The 25,281-nt window shown below is 40.0% G+C and overlaps 1 protein-coding gene across 8 annotated transcripts in view; it reads right to left on the reverse strand.

Annotated features, from left to right (window-relative positions):
• LOC132113671 (actin-binding LIM protein 3-like) overlaps positions 1-25,281 on the reverse strand; it is an 82,212-nt gene that overhangs the window by 47,274 nt on the left and 9,657 nt on the right. The gene's annotated exons all lie outside the window — the stretch shown is intronic.

Raw genomic sequence — 25,281 nt, forward strand, 5'->3', positions numbered from 1 at the left:
CATAACAGGCGGCCAGTGCCCGAAGCACATTCAACCCATAGCCGCACGAGCCGCTGCATGGCAGGCCATCCCCGGCATATCAAATTGGGTTTTGAATATAATAAAACGAGGTTACTCGCTCCAGTTCGCTCGCAAACCGCCGCGCTTTCGCGCCGTGGTCGAAACGAAAGTGAAAAGCGAAATGACACACGTCCTTCGCGCCGAACTGATAAACCTTCTTGCAAAAGGGGCGATAGAAACTGTCCCCCCTGCGCAGCGCGAGTCAGGCTTTTACAGCCGCTACTTCCTCGTACCAAAAAAGGATGGCGGTCTCAGACCCATCCTAGATCTCAGACGTTTGAACAAAACGCTTATGACGCGATCGTTCAAAATGTTAACTACCAAACAAATACTCGCGCAAATTCGCCCGAGGGATTGGTTTTTCTCAGTGGATCTGAAAGACGCTTACTTTCACATTCAAATAGCACCTCATCACAGGCCATTCTTGAGATTCGCCTTCGAGGGGCAGACTTATCAGTACATGGTTCTTCCATTCGGCCTCTCCGTAGCGCCCTGTACGTTTACACGGTGCATGGATGCCGCTCTCGCACCCCTGAGAATGCGGGGAGTGCGAGTATTGAACTACCTCGACGACTGGCTAGTTTTAGCCCATTCCGAGGAACTACTGACGACACACAGATCCTGGATCATCAGCCATTTAGAATGCCTGGGTCTCACGATCAACACTGTCAAGAGCGCTCTGTCTCCCAGCCAGAGGATTTCCTTTTTGGGGATAGACATAGACTCTGTGACATGTACAGCGCGTCTGACGTCACAGCGCGCTCTCACTATTCAGCATCTAGCCGTGTCGTTCAAAGCCGGGTCTCTTTACCCGCTCAAACGATTTCAAGAAATGCTAGGTCTGATGGCATCAGCCTCTGCGGTTCTCAAACTGGGCCTGCTGCGCATGCGCCCACTACAACGCTGGCTGAGAGACCGTGTTCCAGCGCGCGCCTGGATTTCCGGCCGCGCGCGCATCAAGGTGACCCACGGCTGCATCACAGCTCTGGCCCCTTGGAAAATAGCCAACTGGTATCAGTTAGGCGTAAGCACGGGCGCTGTCTCGAAATGGAAAGTAGTCTCGACAGATGCATCCAACCTCGGTTGGGGCGCCCTGTACGAGGGCAGGTCTGCCTCCGGCCTCTGGTCGAGCCCGGAGCGACTGTTACACATAAACTGTCTGGAGATGATAGCGGTCGAACTATCCCTGAAAGCTTTCCTCCCATTTTTAAAGGGCCACCACGTTCTGGTCAGATCAGACAACATGTCAGTGGTGGCCTACATAAATCGCCAGGGTGGTGTCAGGTCAAAAACCTTGCACACCCTGACCGAACGTCTTCTGACATGGGCTCATTACAACCTGCGCTCGCTAAAGGCAGCGCATGTACCTGGCATCCTGAACCGGGGCCCGGACATGCTTTCCAGGGCGAATGTTCCCCCTGGGGAGTGGTCTCTTCACCCACAAACGGTTCAGTTGATGTGGAGCATCTTCGGCAGGGCAGAGGTCGACCTCTTCGCCTCAGAAGACAACGCTCATTGCCCAATATATTTTTCAAAGAGCAGGGACGCGCTGGCCCTCGATTGGCCCAGACGCCCGCTTTATGCCTTCCCACCGGTTGCGATGCTACCGCAGGTCATCGATCGGGTCAGGAAGAACAGATGTGCTATGCTGCTAGTAGCCCCACTCTGGACGACCCAACCTTGGTTCTCCGAGCTGATGCAGCTGTCCAGTACAGCCCCATGGCCAATACCGCTGCGGAAAGATCTCCTCACGCAGCTGAAGGGCGCGCTCTGGCATCCCCACCCCGAACTTTGGGCCCTTCATGTATGGCCCCTCAACGGGTACCCGGGAACCTCCCTGAGGGAGTGTTAAAGACCATTACGGAAGCCAGAGCGCCCTCAACCAGGCGCCTTTACGCGCAGAAATGGTCAGTGTTCTCCACCTGGTGCGGGACACGGAACCTAGACCCTCACTTATGTGACGTGACGGAGATACTCTCCTTCCTACAGGAGCGTTTAGATGCGGGCAGATCCCCGTCTACGCTCAAAGTGTATGTGGCAGCCATTGCAGCTTCTCATGCTCCGGTGGCCGGCCTATCACTGGGAAAAAACAAACTGGTCATTCGTTTCCTTAAGGGAGCTCGTCGGATGAACCCTCCCCGACCCCCTTCAATCCCTTCCTGGGACCTGTCTACGGTCCTAGAGGCCTTAAAGGGCCCCCCTTTTGAACCGCTTCAGTCTGTCGACATGAAGCTTCTTTCGTTCAAAACCGCTTTTCTACTGGCTCTGGCCTCAGTCAAGCGAGTGGGAGATTTACATGCGCTATCTGTAAGCGCTGACTGTCTCGAATTTGGGCCTAATGACTCCAGAGTCATTCTCAGACCAAGACATGGCTATGTCCCCGAGGTGCTCTCAACACCGTTCAGAGCACAGGTCATCTCGCTGTCAGCCCTTTCCTCGCAAAGCGACGAAAGCAACACGAGCTTCATCTGCCCCGTCAGGGCTCTCAAAACCTATATTCCGCGCTCCGCCTCATTCAGGAGGTCGGACCAGCTCTTCATATGCTTTGGTGGGCGCACCCGAGGTCTCGCCACCACGAAGCAAAGCCTATCGCGATGGATAGTAGACACTATCTCGCTGGCTTACAAATCTAAGGGCCTTCGCTGCCCGTTCGGCATCAGAGCCCATTCCACCCGAGGTATGGCCTCATCATGGGCGTGGTCCTGCGGGATACCACTGGATGATATCTGTGCGGCGGCAGGCTGGGCCTCTCCGTCCACATTTATTAGATTCTATAATCTGCAAGTCCCTGCCCTGCAGGCCAGGGTACTTTCTATATAGATGTGCTAAGCCTTATCACGTCCCCCTTTTTTCGTTCCCTATATAAAGCTCACTAAGGTTGGCTGTTGGGACTGGGATTTCTCCTGCTATAAAGCCCCGGGCTCTCGCCTCGGGCTGTGACAGGTCGAAGTTCCCGAGCACGCACAGCGTTTTACATTGTGTTCCCATAGCGTAAGCTAGCTTACGCAGTACGAGAGTACTCTCGAAAGGGAACGTACTCGGTTACTAACGTAACCTCGGTTCCCTGAGATGAGGGAACGAGTACTGCGTAACCTGCCGTGCTATGTGCTCGGATCGGGTGATCGCTTCAGTCGATTTAAAACCTGATCCCTATGGCAAAGCGGCGGCTTATATAGTTTCAGCCACACGTATTTTGGCGCGCTCTGACGTCCAATGGGCGCGAAGCGCCCCCATTGGTTCGTTCCTCTCCTTCGCCTCACCATAGGTTGCTGCAGTTGCCACAGCACAGCAAATAAGCGCGCGAGCCACTTCGCTTAGGTCTGCTGTGCTGCAGCACTGCGTTTTACATTATTAAAAATTAAGGATAATTTTTGGCTTCATATTCTCGAGAAAAGGGGACCTTTTCCCATAGCGTAAGCTAGCTTACGCAGTACTCGTTCCCTCATCTCAGGGAACCGAGGTTACGTTAGTAACCGAGTACGTTCTATAAGGACATCTGAGCACAAATCTACAAAGACTATTATAAAGTACAGAGATAGGATGAAGATTTGAATCAGTAGTATTCCCGTATATAGTATCAGCATAATCAATTATTGGAAGTATCAAGCGCGTAATAATTCTTTTTCAAACTTGTTGTGAAAAGCAATCAACAGAGCGATAAAGTGACTTCAATTGACCATATATTTTCTTGAAGATTGAATTAATATGAGCTTTGAAGGCAAGCTGAGTATCAAGCCAGAGACCAAGATATTTAAACTCTTCAACTTTTGTTAAAGCTGTTCCATCGAGAAAACTAATAGACCAGCTTTTACATATAGGCAAAGAATTAGGTCGAGTGCAAAACAACATAGTGTAAGATTTGTTTTTGTTCAAGAGGAGTTTATTAGAAGAAAACCATTTTTGAACTAAGTTAAAGTCAGATTGAAGAGAGTATTGAATTTGTGCGATGTCAGAACTGGATGAATATATTACGGTGTCATCTGCATATAAGTGAATTAAACTATCAGGACAGATTTGCGGTAGATCATTAATAAAAATGGAAAATAAGAGAGGACCTAAGGATGAACCTTGTGGAACTCCTTTATCAATAATTTTGAAGCCTGACTGGCTGCCTTGAAAAGTAACGCATTGACTTCTGTGATGAAGAAAAGAATTAAAAAATAATAAAGAGTCAGAAGAAAGACCAATAGCATATAATTTGTCTAAGAGAAGATAATGATCAACCATATCAAATGCTTTGGTAAGATCAATAAATATAGCACCTGTCAGCATATTACTGTCTGATGCTGACAATATGTCGTTTGTGAATTTTAAAAGAGCAGTGGTGGTTGAAAAATTTGATCGAAAACCAGATTGATGTGGAGATAATACATTTTGGTCATTAAGATATTTAGAAAGTTGATTAAAGATTAGTTTTTCAAATATTTTTGTTACACTATTGATAATTGAAATAGGTCTGTAATTATTAATATCTGTGATTAGGAGATGGAATCTGATGCTCGCTGATTATGATAACGTCTCTCATCGGTTGGCTTCTGACTGAAAGAAAACATAAGAATGCAGCAGTGAAAAGACTTTATCAAAGCGCTCATCTGTCTGGAATTATGCGATCACAATGTCATTGAGCTGCTGGTGTGACTATGAATAGCTGCTAGAGCTGGGCAATAGATCAAAAATTGACAATATATTTGCAGTGGATCCAAAGACTCAGTTACAGTTTTTCTCGATTGGTTTGGCTCATTTCTTGAAACCGAGATGACATTCTCAAAACCATAAGGTCATTTGGCCAAACAGTCTTCCAGTTCTGCTCAACATTATAGCTCACTAGCAAAATCAAATATCTTTCCCCAAACTCTTCTTCCATGCTTCAAAAGCAGATTCCTTTCCCATATAAAAGGTCAGTACAGTCAAAATAGCACAGCTCCTTCTCAATTGCCTTGGCACATGTGCATTCATTTAGTGCTTTTGTCAAAATAACCTGGATGGTTTAGCACAACACCATGGATCCCCTGCAAAAGCTCATATCTCTCCCAAAACAGTTTATCCATGTGTCAAAACTAAATATCCTTCTCATATAAATAGTCAATGCCCCCAAAATGCATTATACCTTTGGCATTGTTTAAGCACTGCAAGTCAAAATGCTTAGACGTTTTGTCACTGAGGCACAGGTCTAGCAACAGAATACCACTATGAATAAAACTAAAAGATTTTACAGTAAAATCAGCCTCCAATAAACCACTCATACTCAAGGAAACTGTAAACATTTTTATTCGTACAAAGAAATGTTAACATTAGAGAACATACTGTGAAAAGAAAACATATACAGGATTCTGTAAATGTGAACAATTATAAAAAAAATAAAAAAAACTCTAGCCTACCATACTGTAAATAAAGTTTCAGAACTATAGTACAGTAATATTTTCAGTGGTCGCCATTGTCACCCTCTCTTTCCTGGCCACCATCTCATCCTCCTGGCCATCGACGCACTGCTCTCTGTTAGGCCATAAATTCTCATCCACATCGCAACGGATATTTTCTCTTGCGATGCAGCGAGGGAAGAAACGGCATGAATGTCTCAACCATCCCCTACATTGATCCCCTGTGATGTCCTCACATGCAGCATCCATTGCATGCAGCAGGGCCCTCTGGTCTTGAGCCTGATGCTCATACACCCTCCACCTCCAAGCTGAAAAAAACTCCTCAATTGGATTTAGGAAAGGAGAGTAAGGTGGAAGAAACTCCATTAGCATCCGGGATTGGGTGGTGAACCAGGTTCTGATGCATGGGCCACGGTGGAAGTTCACATTATCCCACACAATGACATAATGTGGTAGCTGAGGTCCTTCTTCACCTCTCTCATTTTCCGGGATCAGATCAGTATAAAGGTGGTCCAAAAAATTGAGGAGCTTAAAAATTGAGGCCCTAAACTGGGAATGTGTGTGGCCACACCTCTTTCTGATATAGCGGCACACATTGTTATATTTGCTCCTCGCTGGCCTGGGACATCCACAGTGGCTCGGTGGCCAATGACGTTACGGCCACGCCTTCGACCTTTGGCCAGGTTGAAGCCAGCTTCATCAACGAACACTAGGATGTGAGAGGTTTCGTTGCCTTCTAATGCCATTATTCTCTACAATAGAATAAAAATAAATCTAATCAGTCAAGTAGAGACAGATACTGCAGGGAGGATCTAAAGTACTGTAAAAAGAGGGAGTGAAAAACTGAAGACAATTTCTAGGCAAAATGCTCTAGTCACACAAAGCTGGATTCTGAAGGTAAAAAGGATAAAGCAAAACAAAAAAAAGTGGTAACCATGTCTTACTGTAATAGTGTTACAATGATAGACAACCAGTAGTTGACTTACATGCACATACTGGTACCGCAGCTCTTTCACTCTGTCAGAGTTTCTCTCAAATGGTACCCTGTAAATCTGTTTCATGGTCATCTGATGTTTCTTCAATACCCGGTCTATTGTGGAGATGCTGATAAGAGTTTATATTTTGGAACATTACATTGTCTAGAAGGATTGCATTACGAATCTGTCTCAGTGTGATGGCATTATTTGCAATGACCATGTTGCATATTTCTCGTTCTTGTTGTTCATTTAGAAGTTTTCTTCTGCCACCCACTTGAGGCTGTCGTCCAATCCTAGACATACAAGTCAAAGGTCAACACTGTAAATTTGTTACAAAATGAGTTACCAATGTAATTGTACTGCTGTTTTATGGTACTAAAAGTGTGATGCACTGCACAGTGACTGGAATACTATTCACAGTATTTTCTCCATTTTTTTTTCTTTGTCATTTTTATAGTATCATATAACATCACATGAAGATATTACAGTACTCTAGGCCTACACACACACCAACACTGAATAGTTCAATAGAATAGTTCTGTACCTGTTTTCCCTGCGAAAGGTTTGGATGATGGAGGAGACTGTAGACCGAGGCACATTAGGCTGCACTCGGCGACCTGCCTCTGCCATTGTGAGGCGATGGTTTATAACGTGGTCAATAAGGGTGGCCCGGATTTCATCTGGGACATCATGGTGCCTCCGTGCTCCTCGGCCTCTTCCCCCTATTCCTCCACGCATTCTCACTCCTCCTCTTCTTCCTCCTCTTCCTCGAGCAGGAAGTTGCTGTTGTACTTGGCGAGGTGCTTCCATGTTCACACTGCAAATGAAACTGGCCCCGGGCCAAGCTCTGTCTATATACTTTTGGCAGCAGTCATAATCATAGACAACACCTGTCAGGTAACTAAACAAACTGTTTGATTGGTCATCTGAGATGTGGGAAACTGCTCCTTCGTTAGTTCTAATTTCACCTGATTGATTGTCAAGTACTGTCATAAATTTATCAAATGTTCCAAGGAATTCTTTCATGGTATTATATCTTTGACTAATTTTGACAGTTGAACAGACAATTGTGCATATGATGACTTACACAATGAAACCATGCTGATATATGTTTTGGAGAGAGTAACCATTTCACTGAAAAATCAACTAATCAGTTTAGATCAGCAAGATCTATTCATTTGGAAAATGTGCTAAATGTGGGCTCATTGTGCTAACTGTAGCTACTTGTACATAATCATTTGAAAAAAAGCACAGAGTCACTTGAGACATGTACTAAAGCATTTGCAATTTGATAAAACCAATGAAAAATGACATTCTGTTGTGAACAATTGCAAGGTGGTTTGGAGATTTGTCCATGTTATTTTGAGAATGTCATCTCGGTTTCAAGAAATGACCCAAACCAATCGAGAAAAACTGTAAATAAACTTAATAAAAAATGCTCAAATGTTTTTTTGTTTTGTTTTTTGTTCACTTTTAAGATGTTGACTCACACACACACAGTATATAGATAGATAGATAGATAGATAGATAGATAGATAGATAAACGGATAGACGGATAGACGGATAGACAGACAGACAGACAGACAGATAGATAGATAGACAGACAGACAGATAGATAGATAGATAGATGGATGGATGGATGGATGGATGGATGGATGGATGGATGGATGGATGGATGGATGGATGGATAGATAGATAGATAGATAGATAGATAGATAGATAGATAGATAGATAGATAGATAGATAGATAGATAGATAGATAGATAATAATGTTAAATTATAGATTGCCAAATACTGTGATTAGGTGTATATTTTAGGTCATAAAAAGAATATTGCTGGTAAGCTGTACGTCATTCCAGAAACTGAATGACAACCTAACTCTATAAAGGAATCTGTGAATAGAGGCAGAGTAAAAGAATAAAAGAGGCCAAGAAACTTATCAGAATATTATATTGCCAGTGGGCACTAGGACTGCTGCAAAATCTTCACTGTGGGCCAGCAGCTTCAACAGAACTGGGATTTCTACAGAAATCTTGAGTCTTTGGCAGTGTAACCACATGTGCAGGGAAATTATAGCCCTGCCGTGAATGTCTGTGTGTGTGTGTGTTTAAGAGACTCTGTGCCAGCCAGCCACATTTCAGACAACCACAAAACAATGGCATGTTGCTTCAAATGGCCCAACTGGATTGAAACCCTGCAATTACAGAGAGAACTCTGGAACACATGACATTTGAAGCCTAATGAAAAAAAAAGAAAACTCTTAAGGCCTTTTCAACTGAAACAACTTCCAGAGACAGTATTAACATTGCTGCTTCAAAAATGCAAAAAAGCATGAACTGTAATACAAAAACCATGACAGATGAAACAAACTCTATAAAGCAGTCAGAAGCAAACAAATAAGAGACAGCAGAAACACAGAGTGGGATCTCATTGGGGAAGTTGCTATGAAACTGTCAAGTTACAATCTACTCATATTTTTAAATCGTAAGCTATAGTTTCTTTTAAAACAGTAGTTCAATATAAGCAATTTATATATACAATATACTGGGCACCATATCAGTATCAGCTGATATATGTTAATATTTACTGTTATCGTTATCGACCCAATAAAATGTGCCCGATATATTAAAGCACATAAATAATTTCCTTCAGAAAGACTTCAGATGTGCACTGTTCACCACTCTGGTTTTGAATTGCTTGAAATATGATTGGAATCACTTCGAAAAAGGAAAATACAGTTAAGTGCAACCTGTGCCCATCATATAGGCTACATAAAATTATAATGAGAACATTACTGCAGAATAATGGAAATCTTTGTGTGTCTGTGTTTTAGTGCGATGTTACAGGATGAGCTCATCCACAATGAATCTACACTTTAATAACTATCACAGTGAAGTTTGCTTGTGTATTTGCGGCCTTATGTGCAACTGTACGTTGTAATATTGTGCTTATTTTATGGTGACTGATTGGTCATAGGCCTCACTGTTCTGAGCTTATGCACTTCAGTTTTTGAGTTATTTGAGAAACATTATTTGTGAATAATTTTATCAATGTTCACTCAAAAACGGAGGTGCATAAGCTTAGATCAATGAGGCATATGATCATTCAGTTCCAAAAATAAATACAAAATGTAGTAACTGAAAAAAAGTTGACCAGGAACACCACAAGAACTGTAACAAGGTCAAAAAAAAAACGAAAAATTATCAAAAAATGTTTTGGGGAAGTTATTTAACCCTGTGTGAGCAAAGTTACTTTTAGTCTAATGGGATAAAAAAAAAAAACCTCCTCTCTGTGTCAAAATGACAAGAACACAATTTGTGGGTAAAATTAATAATCAGATTATACCATTTATAAATAAACCAAAATACTGCACTAAAACAATGAGGATTTTTACAAGAATAAACATTGCTCTCACTTAAGGTGAAAGCCACAACCTTGAATAGGTATTTTTTTTCTTAAGAAAAATATTTAAACGATAAAAAAAGCAATTAAATTAGAAGTGCACCAGTGGTACTTTTCTTTAATTGTCTCTATTTCAAGCCTGATTGTCAGAGAAAAGCTGCTGCTTACTGAAACGAGGACTCATTATCCCATCTATGATGCCGCTAGCTCATGGAGTTCCCAAACCGACAGCTCTTCACCGAGATATAGCAAACAGACATGCACACTGGGCCACGTGGTATGGAGAGAGGGCACAGGGTAAGAGGGTGAGACAGCATGAACGAAGACCCAGAGGGCCCGTGCTTTGTTCTGGAGCCATGCCTACTTCCACAAGGCAATAATCCTGAGCTCAACTGGATAGATGAGGATGATGGAGCTCTTCGAGGCTCAGCATGAACAATATAACCAGAGGCCTTTTAGAAAGAGATGAACCGGTCACTGCTTGTCCCTGCAGAGGCACTGAAAGGCCAGATAGAGTAATGAAGTTCTTGTGAATATTCAGACTGCACTGTGATAGCACATTTAGAGACTTTATTAAATATATTTCTTTATCAATGGACTGATTAACTGGTGGAATGCAAGAACAACGTATCTACACCAGTTATATAAAATAGAGAAATTAAAAATACAGATTTATTTCCCACTCACACCATTTCCATAGGATTGTGTCATGAGAATGAAAGAATGAGAAAAATCACAACAAAAACACGATTAAGCAAATGCATTTATGATTGCCTGAAATGGATTGGTCAGACGAATCTAAATGCCTTTTAATGGAGTGGTCAAGTAATTAGTGAAGAACATTTCAGTTCTGATAAATGGCGCTTAGAACAGCAGTTCATTGGCTGAGAGATTGTTGGGAGGGACGTCCTCTTTCACAGTTGCCATAGGAAACCTAAACCTTCCACGGTTGCCCTAGAGACAGCAGGGTCCCATACAAAACGCCTGAGGTGTGAGATTGCTTATTTGTGTGGCTGTCCAAATCACTTTTAGACAACATGTGAAGATCATCTTTGTGTCATGTGGAAGGCATTACTAATGTCAGTTCTAATAGTAAAGTCTATATCAAATTGGTGTTGTGTGGCATTCTTCAAGTTGACTTCAGGATCCTGTTCTGAGGTAGAGTGTGTCTGTTTGGGCTGGTGGAAACTGACTAGGGGTTTTGATGGCTTGGAGTAACTGCTGTACATGTTTAAATTAGGAGCACATGGAGAGCCAGTTTAGCCCTCCTAAATACCAGCTAGCTTCACTAAAAACTGTTACTGATGTTCAGTTATTCAGATGATATTTGAGAGGAGTAGAAAAAGCAAGTTTTATAAGTTTTGTAAAAACGAATAAAAAGTGAAATGGTTAAATTATAAAGATAAAATAAGATCTATGGGGTCTGTCAAAAACAAATTTGAGAGAGAAAAAAAGTTTTGTCATTTTAGGGAGTTATGATAAACACAATACAAATAGATGTTGAGTTTAATTTAAAACATTTATATTGATTACGTTTCTCTTTAAATGTATATACAGATACTATTTTTCAAATTATATTTCAACAATTTGAGATACAAGATAAAATGTTTATCTTCAGAATATCACACTTTCATAGTACAGGTGTGTCTTAAAATGGCTGATCAACATGGGGTACTTGACATCAGAAATCACAACATTCTTAAAATTAAAAGAAAATTATACAGCAGAACTGATACATTAGCATGTTCAGGGAATGTCATTTATATATACTGTTTCCAAGTCTCATCCTCTCTCTCTCTCTTTTATTCACTGTGTTCAGGCATTCGCTGCTCAGAACTGTGGTCATTAAAACAGAACTGATAAAGGACCAGCAGGAGGGATGACTGATTATGTATTTATCAGCAGCCAACAGATGCAATTAAAATTCCCTTCTTCAGGACTTTCCAGTACCCCGGAACACTCAGTACACTCCTATTGCCCCTTCTCCTCTACTCCATGCTTCAACCATCCAGACTTTTGTTCCTAGGATTTTCTTTTTATTGCATCAAGTGTTACAATTACGTTTTATCATCTTTAGTTCCTCAACACTTGGCAAAGTAAGTCAGTGACAGGTGAGTCTCACTCTTTCTGTCACTGTTGTCCTCTTTTACAGAAAGCAAAATATAATAAAGTTACTACGCTTTATACAAATAGTTATACTTTTCAAAAGTCTGAGACTATCAGGAAATATCTGGGAATGTACATTCGAAATATAATTTAAACCTGGTGTGCTATTTCTAAGAAAAAAAACAGTTGGAACTCATTGTATGTGAGTATTTCAATTTATAAATAAACAGTGATCTATAATACATTTTATACTATATTGTCATCAGCTATTTCAGTACAATTAATGATTATGCCAGTTATCTCACCTAAATGGTTTTGGAGATTATGCTCTATGATTCACAGCACAGCATGAGGCTTGGTCTATGACAACGGTTCCCTTCTCTTTCTGCCCACACCTGTCTGTGCCTCTTTCTACCAACCGCATCGCTTCTGTCCTACCTTCCTGGTGATGATAGGAATCTCATCAACTGTAATTAATGTGCTGTTTTGACTGAATGAAAGATGGAGTGAAAGTTTAGTGAGAGAAGAGGAAGCGATTAGCCCCCTCAGGGCCCTCCACTGAGCAACCAGATGGTCTTTTGTGGAATCAGTGAGTAACAGCAAGAAAATAAGAGAATGACAACAATGAAATTATGCATATGTTGACAACAGATAAATAAATCCAAGGGGCTGGGGTTTCCTCAGAAGTGAGAGTAACTCTTAGGCATTTTTCCTTAAGTACTTATCTCCTGTAGTCTATCTAAGGCATAATTTAATATTCCCAAGCACCAGTAAAAATGCAGTAACTAATGACAATGCTGTACCCACAAAGACTCCACCTTTTGGCTATCTACAGTTTTATTTATTTATTATTATTCTGCTAATGTCACTTCTGTACATCCAACCAATATACATACAAACCATATGTATACATAAACTGTCACTGTATCCCATTGAATAAATAAATACATAAAGCATTATAAAAAGTATACTGCTTATTTTGATCATTATATTACTATCCAATAAAATAGGAGTGATCTATATCAAAACAGCCACTTCTTCAACTCTTTTTACAATAAAATATTTGATACAATAAAAATTATATTAAATATTAAAAATATTGAAGTAAATATTAAAGTATTCATTAAAAAAGTGCATATTATATTATTGTATAGTACTGTATACTATATAGTATAGTACAGTATATGGTATAGTAAATATTATCATAGAGCGTTATGTTATTCTACATCTAATGATATAGAAAGAAATATGACATAAAAAGAGCCTAACTACTTTAACTTGAATAAAGCAGACATTTTACTCAATTTAAAAATAGAGGTTATCACATGCTGCCAAAATGTTAAAATCACATCACTGTGATCAGCGTACAGTTTCTCTGCACTCAGTGAATTCCTGCTTCCTGTTCAAACCCTAAACCTGATTTAAACAGGGTGAAATAGTGTTTTCAGCAGGTCGCGCTCTGTTTCTGTCTCACTCGAAGGCTGTTCAGCTGCTTTCATTAACCTACTAACCTCACTGAAAAATGCCTAATGATGCAGGAGCCTTTCAGGTATAATAAGACAGGCAATATTCATTCGTCCAATCCAAGCTTAACCTCACTGATTTGAGCTCTTTTAATCTATATTGATTTAGACTAACATTTTCTCTGACATGAGCCATTTGGAAAACACAAATTCACATGTATTCTATTCACAGGTTGTAGAATAAATGCATATTACTTTATTCATAATAAATATAGATGGCCCAATTTCCAGTCTGGGGTTTTGACATGTGGCAGGCTAATCCATGACACCTTATCTAGATCTTCAGGAAAACACAAAGGAAATTCAGTCTCTAATACTGCCACTGTCCTTTCATCTGTGGGAGAAAGTCTCCCCAGCAACTATAGCATGGGCTTAATGATTGGACGGGTATATGTTGCCATAGTTACGAGAAGCTCCCATCCTGCTCAGTCTTCATCCTCTAGCGGCTGACAACTCGGAAAAACAGGGGCTCCACTCATATACCAACTGATTGTTCTACTGACTCCATCACAGGTGCTTTATAATACACAAATAAAATAGTCTTGAGTTCAGAGCACCTCATATTTGATTGTCCAAATGTTTGTTTGCTTTACCAGTTTTATAGATCAACAGCCAAAGAGCATTTGCATTATTTACATTACATTTATGCAAAACACCTATAGTTTGAGTTCAGTTAATTTTGCCAAACAAATTAAAGTTGTATTAATCTATATATATATATATATATATATATAAAATCTAGTATTTTTTTTTTAAATCGATTAGGTTGATGAGACTAGCATGTCATTATAGGAAGAGATCTGCATATGCCTGGAGGAAGAAAAAAAAACTACATTTTACACGGCCAATTAACTCTCAGCTTTAAAATAAGATCTGTTTTGACAGACATCTTAATGACCTGCCAGTCCTGTTCAGAAGAAGCAGTGCTGAAAATCATTATTTGATTTGTAAAGTAAACTAAATGCTCATGACTTACAGCTCTGAAAAGAATTTGTTGACAATGACAAAACTGTAGACATCTATGTTTATTCAGCAGTAAAATTCCTTTAATTTGACCCTGAAATTACAAATAACTTGCAGATGCAGACGACTTGCTTAAGAATTTATTAGGCATCCACTAATGCACCAATAAAAACAATTTTAATGTTTTGGCCAATATCCTATAAATTTAATATTAAAATTCTATACTATTTTGTCTAAATAAAAAAAGTAAAAAGTAAGTGTAGTCGTCCCAACATTACAATGTACAGTATGAAAAATGGATAATGTTTTTAAAGATTAACTTTAAGTGAGCATATAATGATGGCAAATGTAAGCTAAATGCAGAAATAGGGAAAGGTACATATCCTGTAAATATCCAATATTAAACCATACAATTTCTGTAATGTAATAAACATTACTCCAAGTTGTCAGATTTGAAAATCTATACTGGTGAGTGCTTATTGCAACAGTCACCAGTAATTTTCCATAAAAAAAAAGACATAAACTTTCTCCCTCTTGAAATTCTAAGCACTACTTTGCCAATCTGTTCAGAACCATGTCCTTATCACACAGAAGAGCAATGGAGAGAGAAAGGAGCTCAAGTGGAACTATAACTTAAAGGGATAGTTTACCCAAAACTGAAAATTCTGTCATCATTTACTCATCATTTCATATATTATGAAACATGCTGGTAACCAGACAGTTTTGGTTATGAACTTGTCCAATAAATGGATAAAAACACTGAGGGATTTCTCAAAATATCAAATTTTATGCTCCACTGAAGAAAGAAACTTATGCAGGGGCGAGGAAATGATGTCAGAACATTCATTTTTCTGTGAACTTTCCTGTCTGACAGTTTATTGATGGTGCTCATACAGTACTTGTGAGTCACTCATGAGCTGCTCTATTTATTGTTGCATTACATTTCACTCAGACATACTGTCAAGAATTCAAATCAAATGCTCCACACTTTGAGTTAAAAAGCAGCAGATTTTCTTACAGAAAGAACAGAAAACGTGTGTTGCTCTCTTAAAGTATTTATCTTAACAACTTTCATGCAGTCTGCTCAATTTTCCACATGATGAGCATTTAAATTTCATTGCAGAACATCTGAAATGATCTACTTTAAAAGTATACTTGTGTTACCCTTTAAATCACTTATTTCAAAATTTTGTTATGTAATGCAATGATATCGTTACTTTTCTTAGTGCTGTACAAATACATTTTGGGGCCACCATTTGTCTCCTATTATATCAATAGCTGCACAGCTGTGTTCATTATCTGTTTGCATTGATGAAGGAGAGGGAGAAGAACCAACTAGAAAGCTAGAAAGGAGTCAGGAGGTCAGGACAAAAGTGTGTCTTCCATTCCCCACTGAGAGCTGTTACTCTCCAATCTGACTTTTATTTGAAAAGGGAAAATAAATGCACAACCAAATAGATATTTAATGAGTTTTCTGTGTTGCCACATCTAACAAGATAGAGTTAGCATGTTGCTAAGCTAATGGTGCTATGAAATTATCAATGTATTTTTTTTCTCTCACTTTGTCCACCATCCTGGAATTATTACCTTATCTACATGTGACTCTGCCTTAATAATGAGTCAAAATGTGTAGGCAGCATAATATTTAGTCTTTGCATCAGTAATATATCAAAAATAGCTTTAAAAAGCTGTCTATGCAGGCTACTCACTAGGTTTTTTTCAAATGGGGAAGGGCTGTCATGATTCCTCTGTCAGATTGGAGGACTTGAATATAAAAAAAAATCCTCAACTGCATTATGCCCATGCAGATTAAAATACTTGAAGTGGCACATTCCACGGACAAGAATTCATGAAAAAACGGCATAAAATATTAAAACTGTTTAAAATCATTATAAAGCATTGTGCAATTTTGAATTCACAAAGGCTATAATTCAATTAAACAAATATATGTTTGTTTTATTTATATGTGTGTAGGTTATGTGCCTCTCAGAGCGGCTCTGTTCAAAGTAAATGCTGCTACACACAAACAGTTTACATTTACATACACGGACCATCTTAAACTACATTTGCTTGTAGTGTTCATCTGGGAACAATGTGCACCATTCTATCAGATTTATAAGGGAAATACAGGAGACAACAGCGAAGAATACATCATTATCTTTCTAAATATGCTAACTGTTCATCGAGACTTCAAATTAAAAATTTAAACCGACACCCTGAGCTTGCATGTTTTGATGTCCACATATTTCTTGTAAGAAATTACTGTAGTGGCTGTAGCATTACTATCATAAAGAAGTGGCTGAATATTAAAGATTAAAGTGGACATTGATGAATTATGATAAATTTCAAATTGGCTCGAAACATTCATGTTCAAAATTATTCAACCCCCTTTGTGCAGAATCTTTTATTCTTTAAAATCACCAATAAACGCTGTCTGTAAGTGTTTAGAAGCTTCTGTCACCTCTCTACTACAGTCTTGGCCCATTCCTCGCCTGAAAAAGCTTCCAGATCACTGATAATCTTTGGTTTGCACATTGAACTTTGGGATGACTGTCCTGCAGGAAAGTCCATCATCAGCTTCAGTGCACCAAAGGCATCACAATTCTTGTCAAAATGGCCTGATACTTCAAAGAATCCATGATGTCCTTCATACAGTCATGATTTCCACTTCCTGCTACAGTTAAGAAACCCCATAACAGGACTGATCCATCTCCAAGTTTGACAATGGAGATGGTGTATTTCTGCTTATGAGCTTTGCCTGTTTTGCAGCAGATATACCGCTGATCCAGGGGTCAAAACAAATGAATTTTATCAAGTTCAAGTTGGCCTTTTGTTCTTCTTGATCGAGAGTGGTATTCATCAAGATGTCTCAAAATGAAGGCCATACTTGTCTAGTGTTCTTCTTACACAATGCATTGAAATGTACAGTACAGACCAAAAGTTTGGACACACCTTCTCATTCAAAGAGTTTTCTTTATTCTCATGACTATGAAAATTGTAGATTCACACTGAAGGCATCAAAATTATGAATTAACACATGTGGAATTATATATGGAATTATATACATAACAAAAAAGTGTGAAACAACTGAAAATATGTCATATTCTAGGTTCTTCAAAGTAGCCACCTTTTGCTTTGATTACTGCTTTGCACACTCTTGGCATTCTCTTGATGAGCTTCAAGAGGTAGTCACCTGAAATGGTCTTCCAACAGACTTGAAGGAGTTCCCCGAGAGATGCTTAGCACTTGTTGGCCCTTTTGCATTCTGTCTGCGGTCCAGCTCACCCCTAAACCATCTCGACTGGGTTCAGGTCCGGTGACTGTGGAGGCCAGGTCATCTGGCGCAGCACCCCATCACTCTCCTTCTTGGTCAAATAGCCCTTGATGCCTTCAGTGTGACTCTATAATTTTCATAGTCATGAAAATAAAAAAACTCTTTGAATGAGAAGGTGTGTCCAAACTTTTGGTCTGTACTGTATTTCCTCCTTTCATCGGGTCATCTTGCAAGTCTTTGGCTGTACATTGCAGGTTTTTCCCAGTTGCTCTGATGAAACATTTTATGATATTGTGCTTTTTCTTCAACACCCTCAAAGGTTTTCTGGTAAAACACACTTTAAGCTAAGGAATAAGGCTGAGAGATGTGTCTTTAGGAACTTTCAATGTCTTGGAAATTGTCATATAGCCTTAGCCTTTCTAAAGTAATACAATATTGATTCTCTTTAGCTTTTGTGAGATCTCTGTTGACATTTTTGCTACTCAACTTCAGCACATGGATGGGCTAACTGTATGTGTAACAGCTCAATCTAATTCTGTTTTTAATAGAGTTTCTAGAGGCTTAATTGTGTTTTGAGACTGTTTTATTCCCCACCATGCAAACAAGTGATTTAAAAACAGCAAAATTGAATAGGGGTTGAATAATTATGACATAGCAGTATTATTAAAAAATCGTATTCGTAACTCAAAAATATTACATTATATATTGACCATATCACTTTTAATATGCCAGTGAACTGTTATAGATGCAATTATTTTATTCTGGATCACTAAGCACAGCATTTTGACACATTTTTGCATGTATTTGAGCATTTAGGAGAGCACCTTGAGCTAAATGATGACTTTACATATCCCTGTTCCATCTCTAAGCGCATATCTCTTTCTGAGGAGCAGCGAAAGTTCTCTTTTACGCTTTTAAAAACATGAATAAATATACTTTTATAAATAAAGCATGTCCCATTATGCAAATGTCATGTACCATGATTTTACTGATTTGCACGGGAAATTGGTCTTTTATGGAGGAACGAAAGTACAGCGCTGCAAAAAGGGGGCAGAATGGGGCGCAATAATCGTTTTATCTCGATTATTGTATTTTCATGATCGTTGGAGGCCAAAATCGAAATCAAACCGGTTTTTCAATTAATTGCACAGCCCTAGAGCATCGTCCGAACTTAAGTATGTGTGTAAGTTACATTAGTAAACAAAATCCACCATTCATTCATTGATTTTTGCAATCAATGAATGAATGGTGGATTTTGCATGATATCAAATGGCGACTTATGCATGATATCAAATGCTTCTGCAGATTTATAGCACTTCACCTGTGCATTGTGAATCACGCATATGGCTTTGTTCTTGGTTCTCATCAACAGTATCTCCGCCATGATAAGTGAAGAATGAATGAGGGTAAATAAGGGTGACATCTAGTGTAGAAGAGAAATGATAAGATTCACGTTAATCATATATATATATAGATATATATATATATACACTAGTAATTTGGCGGCTGTACTGCGTTTGAGCTCCGTCACTATATTCTTTTCATTGACTATTTTTTACTCAAAAATCAATTTTATACATCATCGTTTCCGTTTATATAACGTGTGAATATATCCTCTATTGTATTCTACAACAAAAACAATTAGAGCGCCTCGCTATCACTAGTTTTATTTTGATCTCCCGGGTCCGCTATTAGCTTTTAGCCCGTTAGCATCAGCGGCGTGGTTGCAGCTAACTGCGCTAACATTGCTAATACTCTATTCACACACATTACCACTGCTGTACTCACTGTTACTTGCTTTAATGGCGGATGAATGTCTCCACTCTGTGCAGCTCGAGCTCGAGGCCGTGGGAAAGCAGATTCGCGACCTGGAGGTGAGGCAGGCCCAGCTGAGAGAGCGGAGAGCCGCGCTGGAATCATCCCGGGCTGACGCTCACAAGTCCGGGGTAAGTATACAGCGATCTGCTAACAGTCCCACCACGTCTACTCCGTGTGTTTCTCTGCACAGGCCCGGTGCACCCAGGACGGGATCTTCCCAGATGTCCTTCACTGCGACGCCGGGACACCGCGGACCCTGGGTGCATCCACAGCGGAGGACGCGAGCCGGGTCCCGGGCGGCGACTTCTCCCCCTTCTGCCTTCGACATCTCCATCCGGAACCGCTTCGCTCCCCTCCGCGAGACAGGACGCGACGCTGTGATCATCGGAGACTCCATCGTCCGACACGTAAGTGCTACGTTAGCCGAAGGTAAAGTGCACACTCATTGTTTGCCTGGTGCTCGTGTTCTCGATGTTTCTGCGCAGATACCCGCGATCCTGAAGGTCGACGAGAGCCCCAGAGCGGTCGTGCTTCACGCCGGGGTTAACGACACCACGCTGCGGCAGACGGAGACGCTGAAGAGGGACTTCAGCAGCCTGATCGAGACGGTTCGCAGCACGACGCCCGCGGCGACGATCGTCGTGTCTGGACCACTGCCCACGTATCGACGAGGACACGAAAGGTTCAGTAGATTTTTGCTTGAATGAATGGTTGTTGTCATGGTGTAAAGAACAGAAACTGCTATTTGTTAATAACTGGAATCTTTTCTGGGAGCGTCCTAGGCTGTTTCGCGCTGATGGATTACACCCCAGCAGAATCGGAGCGGAGCTGCTCTCTGACAACATCTCCAGGACACTTCGCTCCATGTGACTAGTAAGACAATTCTCTAATAACTATTATGATGACTTTTGTTCCACCCGCTTAAATGATAAAAGTACTTGTGCTGTAAAAACTATTAAGACTGTGTCTGTTCCCCGAATAGTGAGGTCAAAATATAATGTAGGATCTAGAAAAAATCTTATCGTAATTAAACCAGAAAAATGTAAAGTAAATGAACAAAAACAATTTTTAAAGTTTGGGCTCATAAATATTAGATCACTCACACCCAAAGCAGTTATTGTAAATGAAATGATCACAGAAAAATGATTAGGGAAGTCGTGGCCTAATGGTTAGAGAGTCGGACTCCCAATCGAAAGGTTGTGAGTTCGAGTCCCGGGCCGGCAGGAATTGTGGGTGGGGGGAGTGCATGTACAGTGCTCTCTCCACCTTCAATACCATGACTTAGGTGCCCTTGAGCAAGGCATCGAACCCCCAACTGCTCCCCGGGCGCCGCAGCATAAATGGCTGCCCACTGCTCCGGGTGTGTGCTCACAGTGTGTGTGTGTGTGTGTTCACTGCTCTGTGTGTGTGCACTTCGGATGGGTTAAATGCAGAGCACAAATTCTGAGTATGGGTCACCATACTTGGCTGAATGTCACTTCACTTTCACTTTCAAATAGTTTTGATGTACTCTGCTTGACTGAAACCTGGCTAAAACCAAATGATTATTTTGGTCTAAATGAGTCTACTCCACCAAACTACTGTTATAAGCATGAGCCCCGTCAGACTGGTCGTGGAGGAGGTGTTGCAACAATATATAGTGATATTCTCAATGTTACCCAGAAAACAGGATACAGGTTTAACTCTTTTGAAATACTTCTGCTAAATGTTACACTGTCAGACATGCAAAAGAAATCTAATGTATCTCTTGCTCTGGCTACTGTGTATAGACCACCAGGGCCGTATACAGAATTCCTAAAAGAACTTGCAGATTTCCTCTCAGACCTTCTAGTTACAGTTGATAAGGCGCTAATCATGGGAGATTTTAATATTCACGTTGATAATGCAAATGATACATTAGGACTTGCGTTTACTGACCTAATAAACTCCTTTGGAGTCAAGCAAAATGTCACCGGGCCCACTCATCGTTTTAATCATACACTAGATCTAATTATATCGCATGGAATCGATCTTACTGCTATAGATATTGTACCCCAAAGTGATGATATTACAGACCATTTCCTTGTATCGTGCATGCTGCGTATAACTGATATTAATTATATGTCTCAGCGTTACCGTCTGGGCAGAACTATTGTTCCAGCCACCAAAGACAGATTCGCAAATAACCTGCCTGATCTATCTCAACTGCTATTTGTACCCAAAAATACACATGAATTAGACGAAATTACTGACAACATGGGCACTATTTTCTCTAATACATTAGAAGCTGTTGCCCCCATCAAATTGAAAAAGGTTAGAGAAAAACGTACTGTGCCATGGTATAACAGTAATACTCACTCTCTCAAGAAAGTAACTCGTAGTCTTGAACGCAAATGGAGAAAAAATAACTTGGAAGTTTTTAAAATTGCATGGAAAAACAGTATGTCCAGGTATAGACAGGCTCTAAAAACTGCTAGGGCAGAGCATATCCACAAACTCATTGAAAATAACCAAAACAATCCAAGGTTTTTATTTAGCACAGTGGCTAAATTAACAAATTACCAGACGCCACCTGATTCAAATATTCCACCAACGTTAAATAGTAATGACTTTATGAATTTCTTCACTGATAAAATAGATAACATTAGAAATACAATAGCGAATGTAGATTCTACAGCGTCTAACACTTCAGTTTCATCCGTCGCACCCAAAGATAAACTGCAGTGCTTTACAAATATAGGACAGGAAGAGCTAAATAAACTTATCACTGTATCTAAACCAACAACATGTTTATTAGATCCTGTACCCACTAAATTACTAAAAGAGCTGTTACCTGTAGCCGAAGAACCGCTTCTCAATATCATTAACTCGTCGTTATCTTTAGGTCACGTCCCAAAACCATTCAAGCTGGCGGTTATCAAGCCTCTTATTAAGAAACCAAAACTAGATCCTAGTGTACTGGCAAATTATAGGCCTATTTCAAATCTTCCATTTATGTCTAAAATTTTAGAAAAAGTTGTGTCTGCTCAATTGAGCACCTTCCTGCATAAAAATGATCTGTATGAAGAATTTCAGTCAGGTTTTAGGCCCCACCATAGCACAGAAACTGCACTTGTTAAAATTACAATTGACCTGCTTCTTGCGTCAGATCAAGGCTGCATCTCATTTCTAGTCTTACTTGATCTTAGTGCTGCGTTCGACACCATAGATCATGACATACTCATAGATCGATTACAAAACTATACAGGTATTCAAGGGCAGGCTCTAAGATGGTTTAGATCCTACCTGTCCGATCGCTACCATTTTGTTTACTTAAATGGGGTGTCATCTCATTTATCATCAGTAAAATATGGAGTGCCACAAGGATCCGTCCTAGGTCCCCTTCTATTTTCAATATACATGTTGCCCCTTGGTAATATTATTAGAAAATACGGAATTAGCTTCCACTGTTATGCTGATGATACTCAGCTATATATCTCAACGAGACCAGATGAAACTTCCCAATTATCTAAGCTAACAGAGTGTGTTAAAAATGTAAAAGATTGGATGACAAATAATTTTCTCCAATTAAATTCGGATAAGACAGAGATATTAATTATTGGACCAAAAAACACCACACAGAATCTTGTAGATTACAATCTGCAACTAGACGGATGTACTGTTACTTCCTCTACAGTCAGAAATCTGGGTGTTATATTGGACAGCAATTTGTCTTTTGAAAATCATATTTCCAATGTTACAAAAACCGCATTCTTCCATCTTAGAAACATTGCCAAGCTACGAAACATGTTATCTGTTTCTGATGCAGAAAAGCTAGTTCATGCTTTCATGACCTCTAGACTGGACTATTGTAATGGACTTCTAGGTGGTTGTCCTGCTTCGTCAATAAACAAGCTACAGGTAGTCCAAAATGCAGCAGCTAGAGTCCTTACCAGGTCAAGAAAATATGATCATATTACCCCAATTTTACAGTCTCTGCACTGGTTACCTATTAAGTTCCGTATCAGTTACAAATTATCATTACTTATCTATAAGGCCCTAAATGGTTTAGCTCCTGCGTACCTAACTAGCCTTCTACCACGCTACAACCCATCACGCACCCTAAGGTCACAAAACGCTGGACTTTTGGTAGTTCCTAGGATAGCAAAGTCCACTAAAGGAGGTAGAGCTTTTTCACATTTGGCTCCCAAACTCTGGAATAGCCTTCCTGATAATGTTCGGGGTTCAGACACACTCTCTCTGTTTAAATCTAGATTAAAAACGCATCTCTTTCGCCAAGCATTCGAATAATGTATCTCTTAAATTGTGAGTGTAGTTGCATCTGCATTTTTATTCTTTAGCTTGGGTTAAACTAATTTTACTTTGTTGGATCAGCAGCTATGCTAATGATGTCTCTATTTTGTTTCTATGTTGTGCCAAACGTGCACAAACTACTAGCTACTACTAAATATTGTAGAAACATAATTTTCTGTAAAGTTGCTTTGTAACGATTTGTATTGTAAAAAGCGCTATACAAATAAACTTGAATTGAATTGAATTGAAAATCAGATCTTGTTTTAAATGTGTGCTGAAATAAATACTGGAAAAGATAGATTCAAATTCAAAAGATCTGATTTAAAGGTTAGTTCACCAAAAAATTAAAATTAGCCCATAAATTACACACCCTCAAGTCATCCTATTTTTTATATGACTTTCTTCTTTCAGACAAATCCAGCCGGAGTTATATAAAAAATTGTCTTTGATCTTTCAAGCTGTTTAATGGCACTCAGCGGGTTTTGCAGTGCAAATAAAAAGCACCCATCCATTAAAAAAGGACCTCACACAGCTCCGGGGGCTGAACAAAGTCCTTCTGTAGCGAATCGATGCGTTTTTGTAAGGAAAATATCCATATTGAAAGCATAACAATCACTTTAATGTAGCTTGCGCCAACAATTGTACACGGAAGCAGCTCCAGGCTGATGACGTGTGAGGTTGGCATTGCGCATGCGCCGGTAATTCTCGTGAAAACTAACGTTTGTTAACAGGAGCAAAGGAAGCAAAGATTCCTTACTTTAGCAAAGGAAAACCAGTCTCCTCTTGGCTTCTATCAAAATCCTCCGACAAACTTCTTTACAAATCCTTGTTTTGTACTTTTAATTAGTGACTTGTTGTTTTGCTTTGATCTCTCCCCTGCGCTTCTGCGTTCATCACGTCTGAGTGGCGCATGCGCAAAGCGGACCTCATACGTAATTCCCCCGGAACTGCTTCCGTGTACATCAGTGAGCTCAAGCAAGATTAAATTGATTAATGAATTTTAAATATGGTTATTTTTCTTACAAAAACGCATCGATTTGCTACAGGAGGACTTTGTTCACCCCCCATGCCACTAGACATTTCACTTTGAAAGTGTCGCGAAACAAGTTAGAACCAATGTAATCTGATTTTGTAGAAAAGTCACCACAAGCACATTTTTCCATTGAACCTGTATTGAATAACACGCAAACTCAGTAAACAAACAATCACATTATGGGCATACAAATCTCATACAAATCTGCTGAAAGCAGACTGTCACGTGTTTACGAACACCAGCAACTGACCTGTGACAGTACATGCGGGGTTTCCTGTGAAACACCCCACAAATGTTCTCTTTGTCCAATTAACTGGGTCTCAAAGCCCCACAGCTCATCATCACACTCAGTTCTTCCATCCAAACAAAATTCACAGCATGCACGGAAACCGAGCCTTCAGTCACAGGACTGTAAACAAATCACCGTGCAACAATGAAATGGCAACAATGTTGGAGAGACGAGCTGTTGAAGAAG

This window comes from Carassius carassius, chromosome 33 (assembly GCF_963082965.1).
Source record: "Carassius carassius chromosome 33, fCarCar2.1, whole genome shotgun sequence".
NCBI lineage: Eukaryota > Metazoa > Chordata > Actinopteri > Cypriniformes > Cyprinidae > Carassius > Carassius carassius.